We start from the raw sequence: 23,433 nt of genomic DNA on the forward strand, positions 1-23,433 counted from the left end.
TGCCCTTACTCTTGAATAATAGTTTGGTTAAATATAAAATTGATGTTGACAGTTTTCTTTTGTTGCCTTCCATCTGTCTTTGGATATAATTATTCTACAGAATTTTCAAATGTATTGTTTCATATGAGAAGTATGTCTTCTATCTGACCTGTCACTTGTAAGTAATTTGTCTTTTTTGCTCTGGTAGCTCTTAAGAGTGTCGCTTTATGCCTCATGCTCTATAGTATCAGTACGCTGTGTCTACATATGCAAGTTAGCAACAAATCAGAGGCTGAGCTCATGCTTTTCTTCAGTTCTAGAGAATTCTCAAGGAGCTATATCTTCAAATATTACATCATTGTCAGTCTCTCCTATTGTATCAGTGTTTTAGGCTTTCAATCCATCCTCCATATTTCTTCACTGCTTTGTCGTATTTATTCTTCCTTCTCTGAACTGTATTCTGAAGGAGCTCCTTCCTTATGCTCATCTTCCCAGTTATTCTGTAGTTGTTCCCATTTCTATGTTAGTCACATATATTACCTTTTATTTTAATGATGTTAGTTTTCGTTTTTAGTGTACTTAAATAATCTTTTTTATATTCTTGATTTATTTCTTAAGGATTTCTAAATTTTGTAATTTGTTAAGTTTAAAAGGAACCATGTCTCCTTTTCCCTTGCATATCTTCAACATATTTATTTTAAAATCCTTGCCCCCATTTTTAAAAATAATTCTAAATTAATTGGAAGGAATTTGCATTTTAATTATCAATTTTCTTACCTGTCTTTAGTGTTACATTTCTTTACATGTTTTAGAATTTTTACTGTCTCTCTTTCTCCCTCTCTCTTCCCCCAACCCCTCACTTTCTCCCACTTTGTCACACTCTGTCGTATCTCCCTGCCCAGCATTTTGCATTTGCTTCAAGCTGGTCCTCTGATCCTCTTTTTCAGAACCAGGTCAGATAATGACAATCAGTAATGCCTGGCCAGTGGAGATATTGGAACTATCAGATCTATTCACAAAGCCAGTGATTAGTTTGGTTCAGTCTCTTGTCACAAGGTTGTCTATCTTTTTGTCTATTTTCTAGTCCTGAAATGTCAGGCTGTGCTGTTTTCATTTGCATTCCATTTCTGGTCAATGGAGATATTTATTTTGAATTTAAGTATGCCTATGTCATTTTGGTTTCTCTATATTTTATTTGTCATTGCCGTGGATCAGGGGAATTTATCAAAGGACGTAAACTTTGTACTACTTTGGCCTGGGTATCTGTTTATTCACCTTAGTGTTCACCCTTGCATCATGCTTTCTTGCCCCTAACCATATTTTGTCTTCTTGGTATTGTGATAATTTTTGAAAGGTGGTTACAGGTCTTTCAAGCTCCTTTAAATTTGTTTAGTCTCTGGCTATTGAATCACAAGCCTTTGCCACTCTCCTAAGAGCAGTTCTCTTATCGCTGGAGCTGCCGTTGCACTGCTTCTTGGTCTGTGGCACTGTCTCTGTGCCATACACCATTCTTCTCTTACACTTGCTTTGTGTCTGCATCTTCCCTGAAATGTAGCAGTTTTTTCTTTTCCTGTTAACCACCAAAATAGAGATCTTATTCTAAGGGTTCTCAGGATTGATTTTATGGGATATATTCTTGTTAGGTGTGACCAGATCTCGTCTTGGTCATTCTAACTTTGGTGGATGCTGTTGGTGCCTCATCCGTATCCTCTTGGTATTCACTCTAAATGCTGAAGCTTGCTTTTTGAAAGCACATATGGCTTTCCCTTATGGGCATTTTATGGCTACAGTAACTTGTCTGGCCCAAACTAGTACACACCCAAAGTGCTGGAACATTAATGCCATTAGAAACAGTCCTCAGAAAATTGTGTGACGTGGTATGTATCTATCCCAGGTTCCTGCCCCTCATTTGGGTAACTATGAAGCATATTCTACACTGTTTCCCACAGTTCTTTAGTGATATTTGGTTCTAGTTGTCCACAGCAGTAACTTACTTGTATCGCATCTTTTGGCTTCCTTTTCTCTCCACTCTTTTATAGGTATTTACCTGGATCATTTCCCATATAAATTACTTATATTCTAACCCTTATCTCTGGGTTTGCTGCCGGGGGATTTCAACCCAGATTGCAACGATCTTGTTGACACGCTCTGACTAGTGTTGATCCATTCCTATTGGATCTGACAGCAGATATTGGCACCACATTTTGGCTATCTCTTCTGAACGTTTTAGTTTGCTCTTTTTACACGTCTGTTTTTTCTATGTGCTGAAGTATTTACCTACTCCGTAAGAGAAGTCCCCTTGTTTTTGCTAAAGGGGCAAGATTCTAGCAGTGCCGTTTAGAAAAATTCTCCCTTGCTGACTCCTAGTACCTGACAAAGAGTCTCTCTTTGACCCAACTTTAGTCAGGTTCCTCTGAATCCTTTTCCCAATGAAGACTTGATTTTTGGACTTCTGCAAAACAAACTCAGAAATCCTCAAGATACGAGACACCCCTCACGTTAAATAAGAAAACAGCAAATTGACAAGATTCATCTATGTCTGTGTTGGGAACAAGGTCACAAGGCAATCATGTTCTTAGTGAATATCTACAGTAACTCTCAGGTTCCCAGCTTCGATTGCATGGTGTCTTTAGGGGCTGGAAAACTACACCTGTTTACTTGACTTGAGAGTTTCAAAGAATAGAGTGGTGGATGGTATGGTTGAAAGCTTGGTTTATAGGGATCAGAGGCAATGGTGTCATACAGTACTGGGACTTCTCTTCTTCCTGTTCCTCCTCCTCTTTCTGTGTAGTGGTAAAATAATTATTTAACAGGTAAAATGATAAACCTTTGTAAATGTATTCTGGATACATAACTAACTTTTATAATGGTACAACAAGCAGGAACTTTTTAGTTTCCTCTGTTTTTCATAGTCTCCTTCGTTTCCATTTTTCATCGGGGAAGTCACATTGATTTCTGCTATAGAAAGAAGGCTAAAATCTGTCACAAACTGCTCTACAAAGCAATTTAATCTCAATAATCAGCTAGCTGAATGGATATCATTCAGAGGCAAAGAGACCACCATGCAAATTCAAGAGCATTTAAACCCAATGTACTTTTAATCTCTCCCCAGTTGACAGTAGGCAAATATTGATACTGGGTACTAAAATCTGTAAAGCAAAAGAGAATGATTTTCATGGCTTTTGAAAAAAGCCACCGGAGTCACTTTGCCAGTTGTTGTTTCTTTTCATCTCTTTGAATTGGCTTATTGTTTCAGGCTTTGTCCCTCACTCAGAGGCAATTTACACAGAAAAGAAGTTTACATTTGCATATTCTGTTGAAGAATTTGAAGCTTGTTTCCTTGGAAACTTTGGTTGTCTGGAACAGTTATTTACATAAACAATGTTTTCATCAAAGCTAACACTTCCAGGGGAAGGGGCATATTAATACTTCGCCCCAGATAATTCATGAATTAAAAGTAAAATATTTTTCTGCTGAGATTTATTATGATTAGCAGAACTTGATTACTTTTATCAACAATTTGAAATAATTAAAAAAAAAACTTTCCAAAGTACAGGTTTGGTTACATGCTCTATATATTACATAAAAATATTCCTTTATTCAATTCAGTACTGGTAGGTGGAAAGTTAATTGAAATAGTTGTTGAAAGTTGGATATGAGAAAAAAATGTATAGATGCATATTTCAACATTTCCCTTTAAGTTAAAATGAGTGAATTTGTATTCATTTGTTGATGGAGATCCCAAACCTTTGCTTTGCTGGATCTGCTGAGAAAAGTTCTACTTCTTGTTTCTTATGTGAACACATCTATAAGGCACTCTGTAATCTTCTATTTTGGTTTCCTTAAACTTAGAATGAGAACCCATGTACTTGCAAAAACAATTGTGTAAATGCCTTCTAGATTTTTTTTGTCAGTCTCATGTCAACCTTTTACAGTTTTCTTGTCTACACTTCACACAACAGAGAATACATGTTAGTGACTCACAATTATGGAATCTTTCAAAGCATTTAATTTAGTTTACCTAGCAAACCCATCATCAATCACATTTCATCAATTTGCATAAAATTTAATTTAATTACATAATTGTAGTAACAAGTACAACTGGCATAAACAGTTTAGGAAATTCAACTGAATCTTGGTAAGCATATAACTCCACTGGTGGGAACATATCCACTCACAACAATTCCCCTGCATAGTGTAGCGGAGAAAAACTTCTTTCTATCCTCTTAGGTTCTGTGGCTGGGCCTAAGAATTAAACAGATAAAAGAGAGATTAACAGGAGAAAAATATAGAAATTTTATTTAATATTATTATATGTACATGGGAACTTTTAAAAGGAAAAGGAAAATGAAGGCTCAAACAGCCATTAGGTCCAAAAAATTATATAGCTTTTTTCTTTCTTTCTTTTTTGAGGAAGATTGGCCCTGAGCTAACATCTGTTGCCAATCTTCCTCTATTTTATGTGGGATGCCATGGCTTGATGAGCGGTGCTAGGTCCATGCCTGGGATCCAAACCTGTGAACTGAGGGGCTGCCAAAGTGGACCTCATGAACTTAACCATGATGCCACCTGGCTGGCCCCTATTTCTTTTTTAAAAACAGCAATAAATTTTGGGGATGTGACAAAACAAAGGAGCTTGGGCTATGGGCAAGTGGGACAGTGGCATAGTGACTAGGAAATATAGGTGGGAAACTAATGGAAGCAAAGGGTTGTTTTAGTAGGTTTGTTTGTACAGATCCATTGGGCGTTGACTCCTAGTCACTGGTGATAAGAATGTTCTTCTTTTCCTCGTGGAGGGAGATCACCCTTCCTGTGTGAAATTTTACAACTTTCTTTTAGGTAGAAAAGGGAGGTCAGAGAGCCTTTTCCGCATTTGCTGTTTCTCATGTGCCGTCAGCTCAAAATGATCAGCATGCCAAAGCGGCAGATTTTGGGGTGACATGTACCAGGCTCTGCACTTTGTCTTGGTGATACAAGAGTGAATAAAACAGAGGAGAATCTCTGCCAGCATGGAAAGGTAGATTAGCAAATAAATAAATAAGGGCCAGTGCAGTGGCCGAGCGGTACGTTCCTGTGCTCTGCTTCAGCAGCTTGGGGTTCGCCAGTTTGGATCCTGGGTGTGGACTTATGCCCCACTCAGCAAGTCATGCTGTGGTGGCGTCCCACATGGAAGAACTAGAGCCACCTACAACTAGGATATACAAGTATGTACTGAGGCTTTGGGGAGGAAAAATAACAAGGAGGAAGATTGGCAACAGATGTTAGCGCAGGGACAATCTTTGTCCCCCAAAAAAGTGTAAAAAAATAAATAGTTATTAGTAAATAACTGTAACCTCTCTCATGACAAATCAGGAATGTCCGTTACCTGAATACTTTCTCACTTTCACAACATGTGTGGTCCTTTCCCCGTGTGAGGTCCGTGATGTTGAAGTTAGAAGCTATCACCATGGCCCTTCCCACATTGAGTGCATTCAGAGGGTTTTCCTCCAGTGTTAACTCTCTGAGGTGGAAAAGATATGTGATCTGGCTGAAGACAAAACCTATCTTTTCCTTCACCTTTTCCATCCACTGTGACTTCTTTTTGACTTTGAGCAAAGTATGCATTCTGGTGAAGATTTTCTCCAGTGAGCCTTTGAGCAGAAGTGTAAGGGCGTTTGGAGAAGAGCTGGCAGACTTCAGGATGCAGTGCACATCAGTCAGTATCTTTCTAGGAGGAATGGAAAGAGTAACTCATCCTGCTGATTCAGTCAAGCAGACTGAATCTTCCTATGTATTTGTCATTACAGTACGATTTGGGGGCATAGGAACACAATTAAGCATGCTATCATCATTTTTCTGATTGGCACACTGGAAATGTTTTCTTCCAGATAATATAAATGCTACTGCCTTTACCCTATTTTGACATATCAGTATTATTTTTATAAAATCTAAAAAGTAATATTTTAATAATAAATATGTTTACTTATAACTATTAAAAAAAATTTTTTTTTTGAGGAAGATTGGCCCTGAGCTAACATCTGCTGCCAATCCTCCTCTTTTTGCTGAGGAAGACTGGCCCTGAGCTAACACCCATACCCATCTTCCTCTACTTTATACATGGGATGTCTACCACAGCATGGCTTACTAAGCGGTGCCATGTCCGCACCTGGGATCCGAACCGGGGAACTCCAGGCCACCAAAGCAGAATGTGTGCACTTAACTGCTGCATCACCAGGCAGGCCCCTGCTTTTAACTATTTTTGTCAGTATCAGAAACCAACTTTTGAAAACTTTTGCTTTTCAATGACTTATTTATTAAATCTATTTGGTGCTTTTTTTCTCTATCATATTATGTCCTAGTACTTCAGAAGTAACTCATAAAGAAATTAAACAAATTTAGAAAAAAAATTATGTTTGGTTTATTTTACTTTGTGAAGAAAAGAAACAAGAGGACTATGGCTCTTTTCAAACAAAAACAAACACTAAACATACACAAAGTGATCCTGCATCCATTAGAATACACCCACTGTGTCAGTAAATAAAACACTAGTTTTCAACTTTTGCCTCTTCCTATTTCTTTACCAAAATAAGCTCAACTTAACTGTAGTTGCCTTTTGTTGCTACTGTGATTTCTTATGGTGCAATTTTAGGCAAAACAGAATCACTTGTATGTATGGAAATTAAGTGATGGACCAAGCTTGGAATGCAAAAGAAACAGATGTAACTTGCTGTGCAATGGCTCTTGATTATTCATTTATTTTTTCTGGATGATAGTAGGCAATTTTTAATTTTCCTTTTTTTTCAGAATTTTTTTTTAAAGATTGGTACCTGAGCTAACATCTGTTGCCAATCTTCTTCTTTTTTTCTTTTCTTCTTTTTCTCCCCAAAGTCCCCCAGCACATAGTTGTATATTCTAGTTGTAGGTCCTTCTGGCTCTGCTATGTGGGATGCCACCTCAGCCTGGCCTGATGAGTGGTGCTAGGTCCATGCCCAGGATCTGAACCAATGAAACACTGGGCCACTGAAGCGGAGCATGTGAACTTAAACACTCGGCCATGGGGCTGGCTCAAAAATATTTTTTTATGTTTTCAAGTTGAATTTTTATTCATTCATTCATTAAGTGTTTGTTAAACTCTAGGTGGTAGACATGATTCTAAGCGTTTGGGATGTACCAGTGAATAAAACAGCCAAGATTCCTGCCTTCTTAGAGCTTAACTTCTAGCATGAAAAAGAAATGATAGTAAAACAAACATAAGAGATAAGAGAGTTGTAGTATGTTAGAGGATGAGCACTATGGGAAAGGAAGCCGAGCAGAGTAGGAGGGGTGGGAGTTTGAAGAGGAAAGGGTGGAGTCAGGGTAAGTCCCATCTGGAAGGTGATAATTTGGGCAAAAAGCTAAAAGAGGAAGGGAGTTAGTTTTGTACATGTAGTGGGGAGAAGAAAGCACTAAAGTGTTGAAGGTAGAAGTGAGCCTGGGGTGATGGAGGACCCCAAGGGGCCAGGAGGCAGGAGCTGATGACTGAAGTGAATATGAGAAAGATAGAAGTCAGAACAGTAGAGTTACATGGTCTCAATATTGTAAAAGGATTACTCTGGTTGCTGTGCTGAGGGTAAAGTGTATGTGGCCAAAGGATGAAGTAAAAAGAACAGTTGGGAGGGTATTGAAACAAAATAGATGAGAAATGATGATCCAGACCCTAGGATTTGCATGGTAGGATTCTGGATATATTTTGATGGCAGAGCCCTTAAAATTTGTATTATTATATGTTTTTAAAAAGTATTCTGGTTCTTTGCATAGGATGGAAATCATATATTGGAAAGATTCTATTATTACTTTGTAATATTTCTGGACTGTTTATTACTCTTCCTTAACATGAAAAAATATTGAAAGTCTATCTGGCTGATACTCACACAAAAAACCATCATTTTTTTAGTGGGAGTGATCAACCCTTGGAGATACATTTCACAGATCATACACGGATTAGTTTTTAAGATGAGCTTGGCTCTCCTACCGTGTATCACTTCTCAGTGCGTTGAACATAAACAGATCTCTAGTTATAGAAATGCTGTAATTCATGCCAAATTTTAATTCTAAAATTTATTTTCAAAATAAACACCAGTGTTAAGAAGGATGATTTACATATACATACATCACACATATATGTTATCTTTCTAAATGGGCCTTCCTAAACTATTAACGACTTTATTTCTTTTCTTTTACTACCAACTTATTTGAAACAAGGAGGCTGACATTCTGAAATGTTTGCAGATGAATCTTACATTTTTCCCCTTTTCTCTAAGTGCCAATTCTGGTCAGAAATTGAAAAACAAATCAAATATCACCAACTTATTTAACATTGCTGTCAAAATCATTCAACTTTTAATATAGCTGCTCTCTAGATCTTTGACTCCCAATTATAAGAAGATATCTAGTATTTTCTTTTTCACTCTTTTACCCTAATCTTTATTTCAGCAGCTTATTTTCTTTCCAAACAATTGAAAATTGTGTCATAACTAGTTTATTGCCTTCTACTGACATGGTGACTTATTGAAATTTTTTAGGCTATAAGACGTGATGTGTTAATGAAAAAAACAGAGACGAAAATGATTAAAGTGAATATAAGAATAGAGAGTGAATGTACCACAGTGGTAAAATCCACTCATCCTCCTGGATAGGAATCTGAACAACCTGAACATTTTTTATAGCAACTTGATTTTGACAGCCTGGGTCTTGCTGACAGCTGAAAAATATGTGTTGAAAGTTTCAGAATTTCTTCAGTTTGGGTACTGATAAGCTTGTTTCTTCTAGCAAAAGCAGCATTCTCTTTATTGGAATTTAGGCAGCTAGCTCTTCATGGACAACATAGCCTTAAAATGATGACAGGAATGGATAAAAAAAGATCTCCAATAAGTATTCTCAATTATCAATTTGATTCCATGCATTTAGGGGTTATTCATGTTTTATTTAGATCAATTTCAGTTGTCTAATACCACTCACAAATTTTTCTCTCCAGCAAGATCTTTCCCCTGAATATGAGGCTGTATGTCTATGTGCCTGCCATTCATGAATCCCAAACTCATCTCTCAGTCAGGACCCCTCCCCACCACCTCGCTCGTTCCAAACTCTGTAAAGGTCATCTCACCTTAATTGATAGCACTTAATCCTTCTGATCTCTCTGGCCCTAAATTTGGATTCATCCTTGACTCCTCTCTTTCTCCCTTATCCCACATTCAGTCATCAGGAAATCCTGTTTGTGGTATTTTCAAAGTATATATAGCATCTAACCACGTCTCTGTCTGAACCACCTTCTGCAGACTAGATGATTACAACAGACTTTTACGAAGTAGGTAGATCTTCCTACCTCTCATCTTGCCTCTTAACAATTTATTCCTGTTACAGCAACTGAATGACCCATTTAAAACATAATTAATTTTCATGTCACTTCTCTGCTGAAAACTTCCATTGATTCTCCATTTCAATTAGAGTAAAGCCAAAGTTCCTACAATGGCCTATAAGTCCTTACGTGACCTAGCCTACTGTTACTTCTCTTACACAAGTGTTCTTGATCAAGTGTTCAAGAGCCACCAGGAAAAGAGGCCTTAGTGAACACACCTGGATCTCAGGTCAGAACACGGAGGGGATTACCTTAGGAGGGAGTAAAAATCAGAGGAATCTTAACAAAACTGTAATCCAGACTCTACTTAGCTCAATCTCTCATTAGGTTAAGATGGCAGCTACCCCATTCAACTCTATTTGCTAGGTGGAGAGAATACAAAGCCTCTTTGGAGGAAGTCAATGTTATCTGGAGTCACGATTATATTTTTACAGACAATCTGTGCTATTTCATTAACATTAGGCATGTTAAGAGAGAGAATAACATGATCAGAAAAGGGGAAAAAGTAGACAATAGAAGCAGATTCACAGGTGATCTATAATTAGAGTTAGCAGATAGGAACGTTAACATAAATATAAGTAATATGTTCAAAAAGAGGACAACATGGGTGAAAAAATGAAAAGTTAGAGAATGTTACTATAAAATTAGAAATTGAAAAAATTTTGACACTCTAGGGCTAAAATTAAGAATGCTATAAAAGCTTAGAAACATCAGGAAGCAGGATTCAATGGAAAATATCCAATTTGAATCCTTAAAAAGAAAGAACATCAGAGACATATAGAACACATGGATATAATCTGGAGTTCTAGAAGGAGAGAGAAAATGCAGTAGGGGCAGTATTTGAATAGACAATGACCCCAAATTACCAAAAATTGATGAAGGACTCACTGGAAATACTCTCCCAGAAAACCTTTAGCAGAATATTTACAAAGAAATAATACTCAGGCATATCATAGCAAAACTTTGAGAACCAAACACAAATAGAAAATCTCAAAAGCAGCAAAAATAAAAAAAGACACTTAATCTTCAAAACCTGACAGCTAATTACTCAGTGGAAATGATGGAAACCAGAAATCAATAGAATGACATCTTAAAAAAGCTGGAGAAGAGATGTGCCTACATGAATTTTACATCAAACAAATAATCCTCCAAAAATGTAGAAAAATAATTAATGACATTTTCAGACAAACAAAAAGTGAGAAGTCACCACCAGCAGATGTGAGTGAACAGAGATATTTGTGGAATTCCTCAGGCAGAAGTAAAATAATTCCAGATAGAAATGTGGAAATTCAGGAGATAAGATAAATATGTGGGTAAACCCAAACCTATACTGTTCACACAAAACAATAATAATAGTAATGATTTAGCGTGCTTAAAATATTTGAAGAATTAAAATACATGGTAATACAAAATATGAGAAGGGGTGATAACCAGTTTTTAATTACTGTTCTGGCTTTTTCTAGAGCAACAAGCTGAATGACTTCCAACATAGCGATAGTTTTACTAAATATTTTGCCATTAAGTAATATAGTCATCCATCTTTTCCATTTCTAACATCAGTTTTCTCACTGTGTCCTGCCTGATCACTGTCAATGCCACACATGCATGGTATTTCTTAAAGGAGTTAATCCACTTCAAATAACTAATGTCTATAGTAGTTAAGATCATATTACATGCTGTAAAATTAACAAACAATACAAACAAAACAAAATTTTGTGGGTTTATATGACTGAAGATTACTTTTTGCTCAAGTAATATCCAACACAAGGGCTCTTGGTTGACAATTGGCCTTACATCAAGTGCTTCAGGACCTCGCTCCTTCCATCTTATGTTCCCACTGTCCTTTGGGACCACTAAGTCCTCTGCATTTAGTTGGCAAATAGGATAAGAGAGTGTAAAGAAAGCAGAGCTGTTTCTCAGCTTGAGGTGACACCACTTTGACTCACATTACACCGGTGTCACTGCCTAAGGGTGGCAAAGAATTGGAATTGCAGACTTTGGAAGGACAATAGGCATCCCATAGGAGCTCTTACATTAGTGAAGAGACATCATGAATTTTTATTGGACAGTTAATCAGTTCAGTCACAGGAAGCTTTGTAAATAAATAAACCGAATGGTTTGAAATTTGTAAACAAAGCTTTCCTCCCATCACAATAACTTTAAACCACATTCAAAATTCAATAGACTTGATGAGGTATCTCCAGTATGGGGATGGGAAACCTGTGTATTTTGTGCCATTCTGTAAAAACTTTCTTTTAAATCACTAAATTTAATTGTGAGTTATATCACTAAAATGATAATACAATCACTTATTTTATGATACACATGTTGAAAAAATACATACATTGTACTTGAGAGAAGTATTTGTGCATTTCAAGTTATCTACAATGAATTTAATCTAATTAAAGGCAAGAAATAAAGAGAAGATATTCATGAGAGTGTTTTAAATGTGGATGTTTTGTAAATCCTCTTTTAATTCTACCCGCAACAGCAAGAGTCTTGAAGTTACACAAGCTTTCAAAATTTAGATTAGCCTTTCAAAACTCACTCCTATTAAACATGGGAGGGTATAAAACAAATAAAAATGAGCATCTTAAAGAGATAGTGCTGAAATGCTTAATTTCTCAAAATCGCTCATACTTTAACCGTGGAAGAAACATATGATAATTATGGTCCTCTCATGCGTGACCTGAGCCCATACCTCCAGAGGAGAGGGGTGACTATTTCGACAACATAAATTCAAACTCACAGGCTATTTGCATATATTAGATATACTCAGCAGTATCAAGCCCAATTAATGGGAGAAGATATTTTGTGAGTTGCAATAACAATTTAACATGTAAAAATGTGTCTTATAATATTAAATCTAAATTAAATATCTACTCAATTATTCATTCTACCCATTTAATATGGAAGTGCTACTTTTTAGGTTTTAATTTACAAATGGAAACGTTTAAAACAACTACATTCATCCATGGATATATTTATTTGCATCTCAGAATCAAATGAGATGGCTGTTTAGAAATGGCTCAATCTCATATACTGAGCTTATGCCTTCTATTAGTTTGCCAAACTCATTTAGATTTAATGAAAACTTCTCACCAGTTATCCATTTTCAACATCCTTATTAAATTAGTGCTGAAAAATTGTGTCTATAAAGCATTCAGTGCATTGACTCGAGTTGAGTCCCTGGAAGGCACCTTCCAGTATGACACAATAAAGACACCTTTAAAAAGTTTTAAACATCATATTAAGTGCTAATTAGATCTGATCAAATACATATTACATTTTTATTGTAGTTCATTTTGTCTTGATTTATTATTGAATACAGTAGTTGCATTTCTTAACTTGGTAGGAAAGGGATTGATTTCAACTTGTAATCTTTAAGACTGCAACTGACCTGTTGATTTTTCTTTCGTTTGACACAGGAGTTTTATTTGGATTTGGCAATGAAGTTTTTTGAATAGACAAAGTAGATGAAGACCTACCTGTGAGGTATTCCTTTTGCCTTTAGGGCCAACGCTAGAAAAATTAATATATACTTTTCATTGCCAGAATCAAGGGAATTTTGGTCTTTTGTAAAGATTATAAATGACGTGAGGGCAATGGCTATGTCTTAGATATTTTTTATATCTAGACTACAGCTAAGCAGTTTTACAGCCTGTAGCTGTACTGAAGGAAGGGCGGGAGGGAGCTGGAGAGGGAAGCAGAAGCTCATTCCTCCCCAGAACCAGAGAGGGGAATGGGAAACGCCTTGCTGCAGCCTCTCACAAAATCAGTCTCCTCCGTGAACAGAGTGTCTTCCTGTTTGTTTTCCTTAATTTCTCTCAGATGACGTTTGTGATTTTCAGTACATAGGACTGGCATATCTTACCTTAAATTTCTTTCCAAGTATTTTATGTTCCTCAATGCCTATACAAATGATATATTTTTTAATTTTTTTAATTTTTTTTTAAAGATTTTATTTTTTTCCTTTTTCTCCCCAAAGCCCCCCGGTACATAGTTGTGTATCTTCGTTGTGGGTCCTTCTAGTTGTGGCATGTGGGATGCTGCCTCAGCGTGGTTTGATGAGCGGTGCCACGTCTGCCCCCAAGATTCGAACCAACGAAACAATGGGCTGCCTGCAGTGGAGCGTGCGAACTTTAACCACTTGGCCATGGGGCCAGCCCCACAAATGATATTTTTAAAAGATTTCTTTCACAACTGTTTGTTTCTAATACAGAGAAAAGGAACTGATTTTTTTATATTAGCTTTGTATTCTAGAACCGAGATAAATTCATTTATTCATTCTACTAGTTTGTTTTTTAGGTTACTTAAATTTCTGTATGTAATGATGTACGCTGTGAATAAACACAGTTTTACTTCTTGCCTTCATATCCTTTATTTATTTTTTAAATTTCATTCTTGCCTTATTGCACCTCCTAGGACCTCCAATAAAATTTTGGGTAGGAAATTGAGAGTGGGCATCTTTGCCTTGTTTCATATATTAAGTGGAAGTATTTGATATTTTACTGAAGTAGCTATAGGACTATGGAGGTATCGTATCCTTCCTCAGATTAAATATATTATCTTCTATTCCTAGTTGCTGTGGATTTCTGTCATGAGTGGGTGTTAAATTTTGTCAAATGATTTTTTCTGCATCTATTGAAATGATTTAATTATTTGACTCATTTTGTTAATATGGTGGATTACATTGACAGATGTTCAGATACTAACCCAACTTTTCATTCCTGTGTTAAACTCCATTCAGTCAAGATGTGTAATCACTTTTTATATTCCTCGATTAGGTTTGCTAATATTTTGTTAAGGATTTTTGCATCTATAGTCATGAAAGATATTGTTCTGGAATTTTCTTGCCTTTTAATGCTCTCATCAGGTGTGGCTCTGAGGATTCATTTCCAGCAGGGCTCTGGAAACCTTGCACCCCAGAAGGTCTAAGACCGTGTGAATTCTGTTTCATACCCTTCTTCCACTGCCACTCCTCAGGAAAATTCAGGGAGTTATGGAGAAATTGTCAGGCACATTGATTTATCTTTTGCATCTGAGGCTCTTCAGATTTCAGTTCTTTCCACCAGCATACACTGATTTTAAAAGCTAGTCTGGTTTCTCTTCATTTCTGCAAAGTCTTTCTATGACAGGCCCACTTACTGCCCACTTGTTTCTAGGCAAGTCATGTGCCCCCAGGCATGGAAGCTGTCTTGGCTCCCTAAGCCTCTATGCATGGTTCATTTCTTGGTGGGATTTAGCTTCTGGAGGCTTCCATGAATCCACCAACATTTGATGTTCCCATAGAATGCTAGATATAGGTTTATTATTTGTCTTTTTTTCTTGTGGTTACCATGAAAAGCATATATTTTTTGCATTCTTCTATATCCTACTTAGAAGTAGAAATTCTTTCAACTATTATATTGTGCCTTCTGCTTGTAGAGACAGAATTATCCCTCTTGTCTGTGTTTGCTAATAGACCAATTTTTTTCCTACTAAACCTTTTTCTAAGAGTACAGTCCAGCATGGATCCAGCTTACCGTTATGTCCAAGATCTTGTCTCTTACTTTCACCTGTTCTTTAAAATCCAAGCCTCTAGTTCATTAAAATCAATAGACATTTCATGAAGAATCATCCTTAGGTTTTAGCATACTGTGCAGGTTGTCAGCGCTTTCTCTTTTTTTTCTTCCTTACTCACCCTTCTAGAAACTGTTGCGAATTCCCTTATCCTCAAGTGAGCTCAACTCTGCTTATAGAAGCTTGTTTTCTATATTTTATCCAGCATTTCTAGGTGCTTTGTGGTTGGACCGTATCTAATGTGCCATATTGACAGAAAACAGAGTCACCTCTTAGGGCTTCATAAAGCTTTTAACCTTTCACCCACACAATCTGGAAATAATATTTTTTCTTCCTCTGAAACACTCCAGTACTTTTCAGTTCTTCTTTTGTGACACTCAACATGTTCTGTGCTCTATCATTGTGAGTTTGCATGCGTGTCCTAGCTGTACGAGAGCGTAAGTTCAATACAGGAAGGAATTTTCTTACATTCTTTGTATCACAGTGCAAGCCTGGTACAATACACTGCATATACCATGCACTCCGTGGAGGAATTGATGTGTGAAGAGTATAATAACGTGGATGAATTTCCACAGAGAAAAAGCAAAACCATTTCTGTAGACGAGGTAAAATTCTGAAACTTTTTTCCCTTTAGTTGTAGCTTCAGACAAGAATAAATCCAAAAGGAAGAAGACAATGGAGAATGGTCCTTTTCTCAAATCACTTACCCCAAAGTTGTGCTGCCTTCAGAGCATGATTGCCAGACTTACTAAATAATAATAACAATAATATAAAATATCCAGTTAAATTTGAATTTCAGATAAACAAGGAATAATTTTTTAACATAAGTATGTTCCAAATTGCGATATTTGCTCAAATTTAACTAGATGTCCTGTATTTGATCTGGCGACCCTATTTAAATTACAACCAGGATACCTGGAGTCCCACTGCTGAACACTTTCCAGGTTTAGTTTCCTTGGCCTGAATCCTGTACCCAAGACTTTCTTTCTGAACCCCACTTCTTTCAGGAGGATAATTTCCTCAGTGTTCTTCTTCCTGTTTTTCAAGATGGCTATTAGAAAACATACAAAATTAAGCTGTGTTTTAAGTAACAGTGGGTCAATCCCGGAATTTTCAAGTTCCTATAATACATGCCCAAGTTAATAGTGCTCTTTTGGAGTCAATGTTATAACCCAAAATAAGAGATTCTATTAATGGAAATTTCCAACTAGAAACAAAGATATTTCCAAAAAGCAAGGCAGAGCTTTATTTTCAAAACAGACCAGCAATGTGGCTGCTAATGACACTTATGTTAGGAGGAACACTCTGCCTCTTGGGATCATTATCATATAGATTTTGTGAATATTAGTTGCCTGGTCTTAACTATAATTGAAAACTTTTTTTTGGTGTTGTTATTTAAAAATATTTTTAAAAATTTTCTTGGAATATTTTAAAATTTCAAATGATCACTGTAGTCTTGAGTTCTAAAAAATTAGTGAAAAAATCATAATACGAACATAATTAAAACCAGCCATTAAAGCCATAAAATTGCTCACACCACCAGTGTTTTTTTTCTCTCCAGATCATACATACTTACTGAATATCACAACTTTCCCATTACTAAAGTAAGCGGTAAATCAGGAAATAAAATAGGATATAATCGGAATTAAGAAGAAATAAACTGCTACCTAAAGTATTCATCTAACTAGATGAATTTTTGCATTTGGGACTAATGGTAATCCTTTCATCTATAAATTTAGATTTCAGATTGATCCTCTCAGAGAATATTATTACTAGAAGAGGGGATAGGAAGAGGAATTATGAAATGTTTTCAAGTAAAATAAGAGGAATCTTATGAGTATTTTAAGCACACATTTATTTTTATGAGATAATAGAGATTTTTAAATTATAGCAAACAATTGTTACATTGAATATAAGGAAATACTTGTAATTGGAGTGTATAAACCAGGAAGGTAGCTACCAACTGTGGACAACTTTCGGATGAACTCTGATAATCATCATTCTGGGATAGACATCTTTTTGATGGTTTTGTACATTCTAAAGACTTGTCTGCAGTTTATTTCTGTACAACAAATCAGATTTTAGAGTTGAAAGGGGCTATTTTTCCTGTGGTCCTCAACCATTTTCTCCCCTACTCAATACACTTGATGGAAACAACCAATTCCTATAGGTAACTAACTGCTGGAGTGGTTCCCAAAGGAGTGGAAGTTCAGCCTCTTGGTGAGGGACTGGGAGACTGATGAGGGGCATGGGTAGTTTGACACAGTCCTCCAAATCATTGTGATATCCTTTGCCCTTCCTTAGGGATCTTGTATCTAATATCATTTTTTTTTTTTAAATGAGGCAATTGAGAGTCACTTTTGTCCAACATCGTCCAGAAAATGAGGCAAGGAGTTAGAATTGAAACCCAAGTCTCAAATGCATGTTCAAATGCAGTGCTCTTCCTAATGCATCATGTTTTACTACACCCTTCCTAAAAGCAGCTTGGCGTCAGTAATGATTTATCACTTCAGTTCACAGATGCATGTGGATTCTTTGACCCTTCTTTTTCTTTTTTAAACTGATTCCCTTTAACTGCTGTGAAACAGAAGGTCTCTGGGCAGAGAAATACTCACATATGAATTGCCTGAGTTATTCTTAGTTTGATGCTTCCTGCACACTCAGAAATATCAATACAGTTTTACCAGTCGTTAAGCCGATTTTGTCTTCTTTGATTATTTTAGGTTTTGAAACATATTGTTAAGATGTTTAATCAAAGATGAAAAATGTCAGGGCTTTTGCCCGAGTGACTAATTTTGATTAACTCATCCAACCAGCCTGGTTTGCGTTTCCATACTATGGTTTCCCTAATTTCATAAGTTCAGACAGTCATGTGACTGGGAGGATCCTCTCAGGGGACAGCAGAGAGTGATGGCGCACCTTCCTTGTCTGGTACTAAGGACAAGTAGATAAAAGAGGCATTGTCATGCAGCTGGGATCTGTCGGGCTCTGCTCATGGCACCAGCTTCTTGGGTGAATCTTAAGGAGCTACAATTCAGAAACAATCTAGTCAGATCAAAATGGTGCCTCCTCTTTCTTTCAAATACTCACTACATAAATTCTTTCATGTCCCTCAATTTAATGTCTAAGCTTTGAAAGATACTCTTCATTTGTGTTACATCTTGAACGTTCATTTTATCTAAAATAAGTAGATATATAAACTCTTATCAGGATTACATTCTTTTATTAGAGCTCCTTTAATTTATTACTAATTACTAATTCATTTATATTAAAAAATTCATTGGGTGTCTATTATGTGACAGATATTGTCCTAGGTCATGTGCACAGAGTAGTCAATAAAACAACATCTTTGGGGCCAGATGGAAACTAGACTTTCGGCATGAACATGAGGCAGTCTATACAGAAGCCAAAACATAATGACTTACACCTGAAATTTACACGATGTTATAAACCAATGTAACTTTAATAAAAAAGGAATCTTTGCTCTCATGGAACTTGTAGTCTAGTTGGAACTTACAGTTTTATAGTCTGGTTGGTAAAGATTTTATGTGTACATACATACCACACACACACACACACACACACATGTCTGCACATGCGTATACATATATATGAGAATGTTATGTGTGTATGTAGATATACATTCATGTCTACATACATATATGTATATCTATGTACATGTGTGTTTGGTGATAAGTGCTAATAAAAAAATAAAGTGAAGAAGCGGACAGAGATATTCCCAGGGGTGCTATTTTAGCTAGTCAGGGAATGCTTCCCTGATGAAGTAACAAAGTCCAGAGGAAGATTAAGTGAAGGAGTGAGCCAGGGACGTATCTGAGGAAGAACACTGCAGGCCAAGGCAGGGGCTTGCTGTGTGTGTTTGTGGAATTACCAAGAGGGGGTGTGGCTGGTGCGCTGTGACAGGAGAGGGACATGAGGTCTGAGAAGCTGTCGGGAGCTGGGTCATGCAGAGCTTTGTGGGCCTTCGTGAAGACTTTGGATTTTATTCTGCATAAAATGGCCATACAGTGGAGGGTTCTGAGTCGGGGAAGAGCATAATCTAGCTTATGTTTTAAAAATGCTGTGTGTGTGGTGTAAAGAATAGACTCTAGCGGAACAAATGTCGAAGAGGGAGATGCATGGGGAAACTGGTAAGTCAATACAGGCAAGAAATGATGCTTGGACTGATGTGGCATCTGTAGGGGGTCAGATTCTCAATATGTTTCAAAGGTAGAACAAGAGGCTTGGCTGATGTTTTGGATATGAAATGTGAGAGGAAGAACAGCTAAGATGCCATCACGATTTTGACCTGAAAACTTGGAGGAACAGACATTACCATTTGATTGAGAGGAAAAAATAAGATTAGATAAGTAGCAATTTCCAGATTCTTCCTACCAGTCTAACAATTCTCCCTGGATATGAGTAAAAACTCCCCCGAAAGGCTGAATTGGTTCAGTACCTCTTTCTGTTACTTCACGGGCATTTTTCACACTTGCTAATGAAAGCTCAGGTTGGCAGCAGAGATAAAAATGATTGGTGGAGCTATTATGGAAATATTCAGAGAGTCTAACAACTGTCTTGCTTGACAGGCAGAAACAATGACTACTTAAGTGGCTTTAGGGACTAGGAGTGGCCTAAAAAAACCCCAGCTTAAAAGAATGTCAATCTTGCTGCTGAGTTTCTGACTTTACTACCTGTTTGCTAGTATAAAAGAAATAGGGAAATTTCTTTCCCTTACCTGGATTTTAAATCAGTACTAAATGTTTAAATGCTGAAAATGAAATTGATTTAATTTTTCCTTTTTAATTAGCAGGAAAGGATTTGCTGTTTATTGGGTCCTGAGAGTAGAAAGGAGAAATCTAGGACCGTTTAGTATACTGATACTTCCGGTACTGACAAAAAATAATTAGAGATACTGAATAGAAATTAAAAATAATTTATAAAAATAATTCTTCAAATTTGTATCATGGACTGATTTTTTCCTTGGATATATGGTTTTTGACTTTTTTGGTCTGCATTTCATAAAATCCAGGATATTTTATTGCTAGGGGAAACTAGCAATAAAAAGAGCATGGTAATTTAAAAAATACAATAGCGTACCAGGAGGCAAACATTTCCAGAAATGACACAATATTTTGTGTGCTATGTTAACATCCTACATGCTGGGCTCCTACCACACTTATTCTAAGAATATAAGCCACAAAACCAAAACTATTTTCAAAATTTGTTTTAGAGCTTTATGTAAAACTCATTTCTAAATGTATAATTTTTCAACTGAGCATTTCCTCCAATTATTTGCTCCTTCTGAGCACACTCCTTATTCTGTCCCACGACACTGTCATCAGGAAGCAGAACGGTCCTCTTTCCGTTACAAGCCATTTCTCCTTAGCATCAACATCAAACACCCTGCTGTTTTTGAGAACTTCACTCTGACTCCAAAACACTTCCTCATTTCTTTCCTGAACAGCCTTCTCGATCTTTCCCTCCCATTCACTGAGGACTTTAATACACAGATGACAGTTTTCCATTTTCTGCCATATTCCTGTACCATCCTTGGTTACTGCAACAAATATATGGGTGATTTTTGCAACATTCCAACTTCTCAGTTTCATGCATTCTCATCTCCACTTTTCTTCATTCCCTCAGCCACATAGCCTAGAAATTTGTACCACCCGGGACTTACCCCCCTCTGAAATACTCAATCCACAATTCCAATTTCTGTGCACACCAACCTTCTTCTTCTCACCCCAACCTTCTCACTCTTTCCCCCTCATCTTACCTTGTCTCTGCCTTCACTGGGCTTTCTTGTGTTTGAACACTTTCATTTTCCACCTCCGCCCGCTCCTGTCTTTGCACGCATTCTTATTCAGGGTAGATGTCTTGGTGTATTACTTCACTCTCTTTCCAGCCTTTCAATCCCATATTAAATTCCCTTTCCATCCTATCTACTTGGCACGATATGACTGTGTCCATCAGGAATTCTGGTTACAAGTAACGAAGACTGCTTCTGGATCACTAGAGCAGAAAATAATTCATTGGAAGGATATGAATAGCTTACAAATTGGTGAAAAGACAGGAGAACAAGGCTCAGAAAATGGGCAGACAGCAGTGGAGGCTTTCCAATGAGCTCGCAAGCAAGGTCAGGTTACAGGGACATCTGCTTAGGATGCTAATGGGGTTTAGATCATGCTAACCCCCAAAATGGCACCTCGACATATTGAATCTCTCAAGCTGGAGAAATTTGAGAAAATTGCCAACGCCTGACATACCAAGGCTGTAGCAATCTAGCGGGCTACCTCACTGCACCTACACATGGGCTGCCGAACTCTGCTAGAGAAACTTATACAGTTATAAATTCATATCCTTAATCACAGGCAAAAATCCAAGTGTCACCAGGGTTGTATTTCCTCCTGGAGACTCTAGGAGAATCCATTTCTTCGTCTTTTCTAGCTTCTAGAGTCTGCCTGCACATCTTGGTTCATGATCCTCTTCCTCCATCTTCAAAATAAGCAATGAGGGTCGAGTCCTCCTTGCATTCCATCATGCTGATCTCCCCTTCTGCCTCTCTCTTCCTCTTTTAAGGAGCATTGTGATTACTCTGGACTCACTAGGATAATTCAGGATAATCATCTCAAGATCCTTAATCATATTTGCAAAATCCTTTGCTATGAAGGGTAACATAGGTACAGGTTCTGGGAATTAGAACATGGACATCATTGTGGGGCCATTATCCTGCCTACTACATACCTCAAGCACTCCTTGTTGCCCCTAGACAAAGGTCATTTCTCAGCGTTCTTCAGAGTGGCAGGCACAAAGTCTAAATAAGGAGAAAACAGCTCATTTACCAAAAAAATTGTGAGATTTTTCTAACATATATTGCAGAAACTTAAGGAACAGATTTGGGAATGTCTTTTAAGAGTGTTAGACTTAGGAGGACAAATGTAACCCTACATTGGACCAATTTTTTGAAATGGGTACATTTATTAGATATTCTCAACTTTATATGTTAACTTTAGCAGCTGGAATTAGCTTTAATAATTTGTTCTGCTGGTGATTGAAACTTCAACTGAAAAAGGTTGATGTCCAGAATTCCCAAGCATAATATACAGGAAGGATCCAAAATTTAAGGAAATAAGAGTTTTGGAATATTTATCATGTATGACCCGAGCATTCCCCATCTGTTATGTATTCTAAGGAGAGCTAAAGGATCCTCACTTAACTAAGGCAGTGTCCTTGAAAAGCCTGTGGTGACTGTCTTCTGCAGACTATTGATGACCATGGGAGATGCTGCTGGTGAGATAGGTTCCCTGATTTTATCAGGGATGATGGGCTCCAGAGTGACAGAAACTAAGTCTCCATGCTTACATAGGACCAGAGACAGGGTAGGTAGGTTTACAGTGATGGGCAGTAGGGATGTGGTGGGAATCTGAATGTTTTAACCCACAGGAATATTTCAGGATGGCTATTTTTTAAAAAATGGTATGTATCAAAGAGGTATTTTAACTCATTATTGATGGAACCAACAGAATGGTAAAACTTATTTTTTTAAAAAAGCTATAGAGTAGATAGAATTACTTATAGCCATGGAAAGAAAGAATGCTAGATTAAGATTTCTAAATTACATACAAAAAATTTCAATGCCCTATGGGTTATATAAGGTTTTCTATGGTATAACAATCGTTTGCATCTCTCCAGGATAAAATTAATCTGCATTGCTATAGAAACAGAATCATCTGCTTCCTGTCAGTTTTCTACTCACCAACACCTACCCTTAAGGAGTGGCGAAATACTCTAATCAAACGTACACTTCCCTAGGGGTTAGATAATCCTTGTCAGATAAACCTGCTGCATAAGAGTGTGACAGTGAGAGGACATGCGATCATCCATTTGCGTTTCCAAGTTTTGGATTTTTTTTTTAACAGTCCCTCCTTGTTGAACCCAAATTTTCTTCACCTGTGACCAAAGGCAACCACTGAGGCTTTTTGCCACTATAAATAAGATTTGTCTTGCATCGAATCATATACGATGTGCTCTTTGTGTCTGGATCTTTTGCTTAGTATAAAAATTTGGGGCTGAATATTTTTTGATCGTCCACTGTTTTTGTTGCTTTTCAGTTGTATTCCATTATGTGGATATACCGAAATTTATCCTTCTATCTACTGGTGGGCTTTTTGTGTCTATTTTGAATAAAGCTGCTAATAATCTTCATATACAAGCCTTTATGTGAACACATGCTTTCATTTCTACTGGATAAATAGCTACAACTGGAATTAATAAGTTGTATGGAATGTGTACACCTTTATAAAAAGCTGCCAAAGAGTTTTTTAAAGTGGTTAAACCATTTTACATTCCCACCAGTAGTTCATGAGAGTTCCTGGAGCTCCCTATCCTCACAAACAATTGGTATTGTTAGTCTTCTTTATTTTAACCATAATAATGAGGAGGTAGTGTGTTTTAGTCACTTTGGGCTGCTATAACAAAAATACCATAGATTGTCTGCCTTAAACAACAAACATATG

This window comes from Equus caballus, chromosome 10, assembly GCF_041296265.1.
Source record: "Equus caballus isolate H_3958 breed thoroughbred chromosome 10, TB-T2T, whole genome shotgun sequence".
NCBI classification, from domain to species: domain Eukaryota; kingdom Metazoa; phylum Chordata; class Mammalia; order Perissodactyla; family Equidae; genus Equus; species Equus caballus.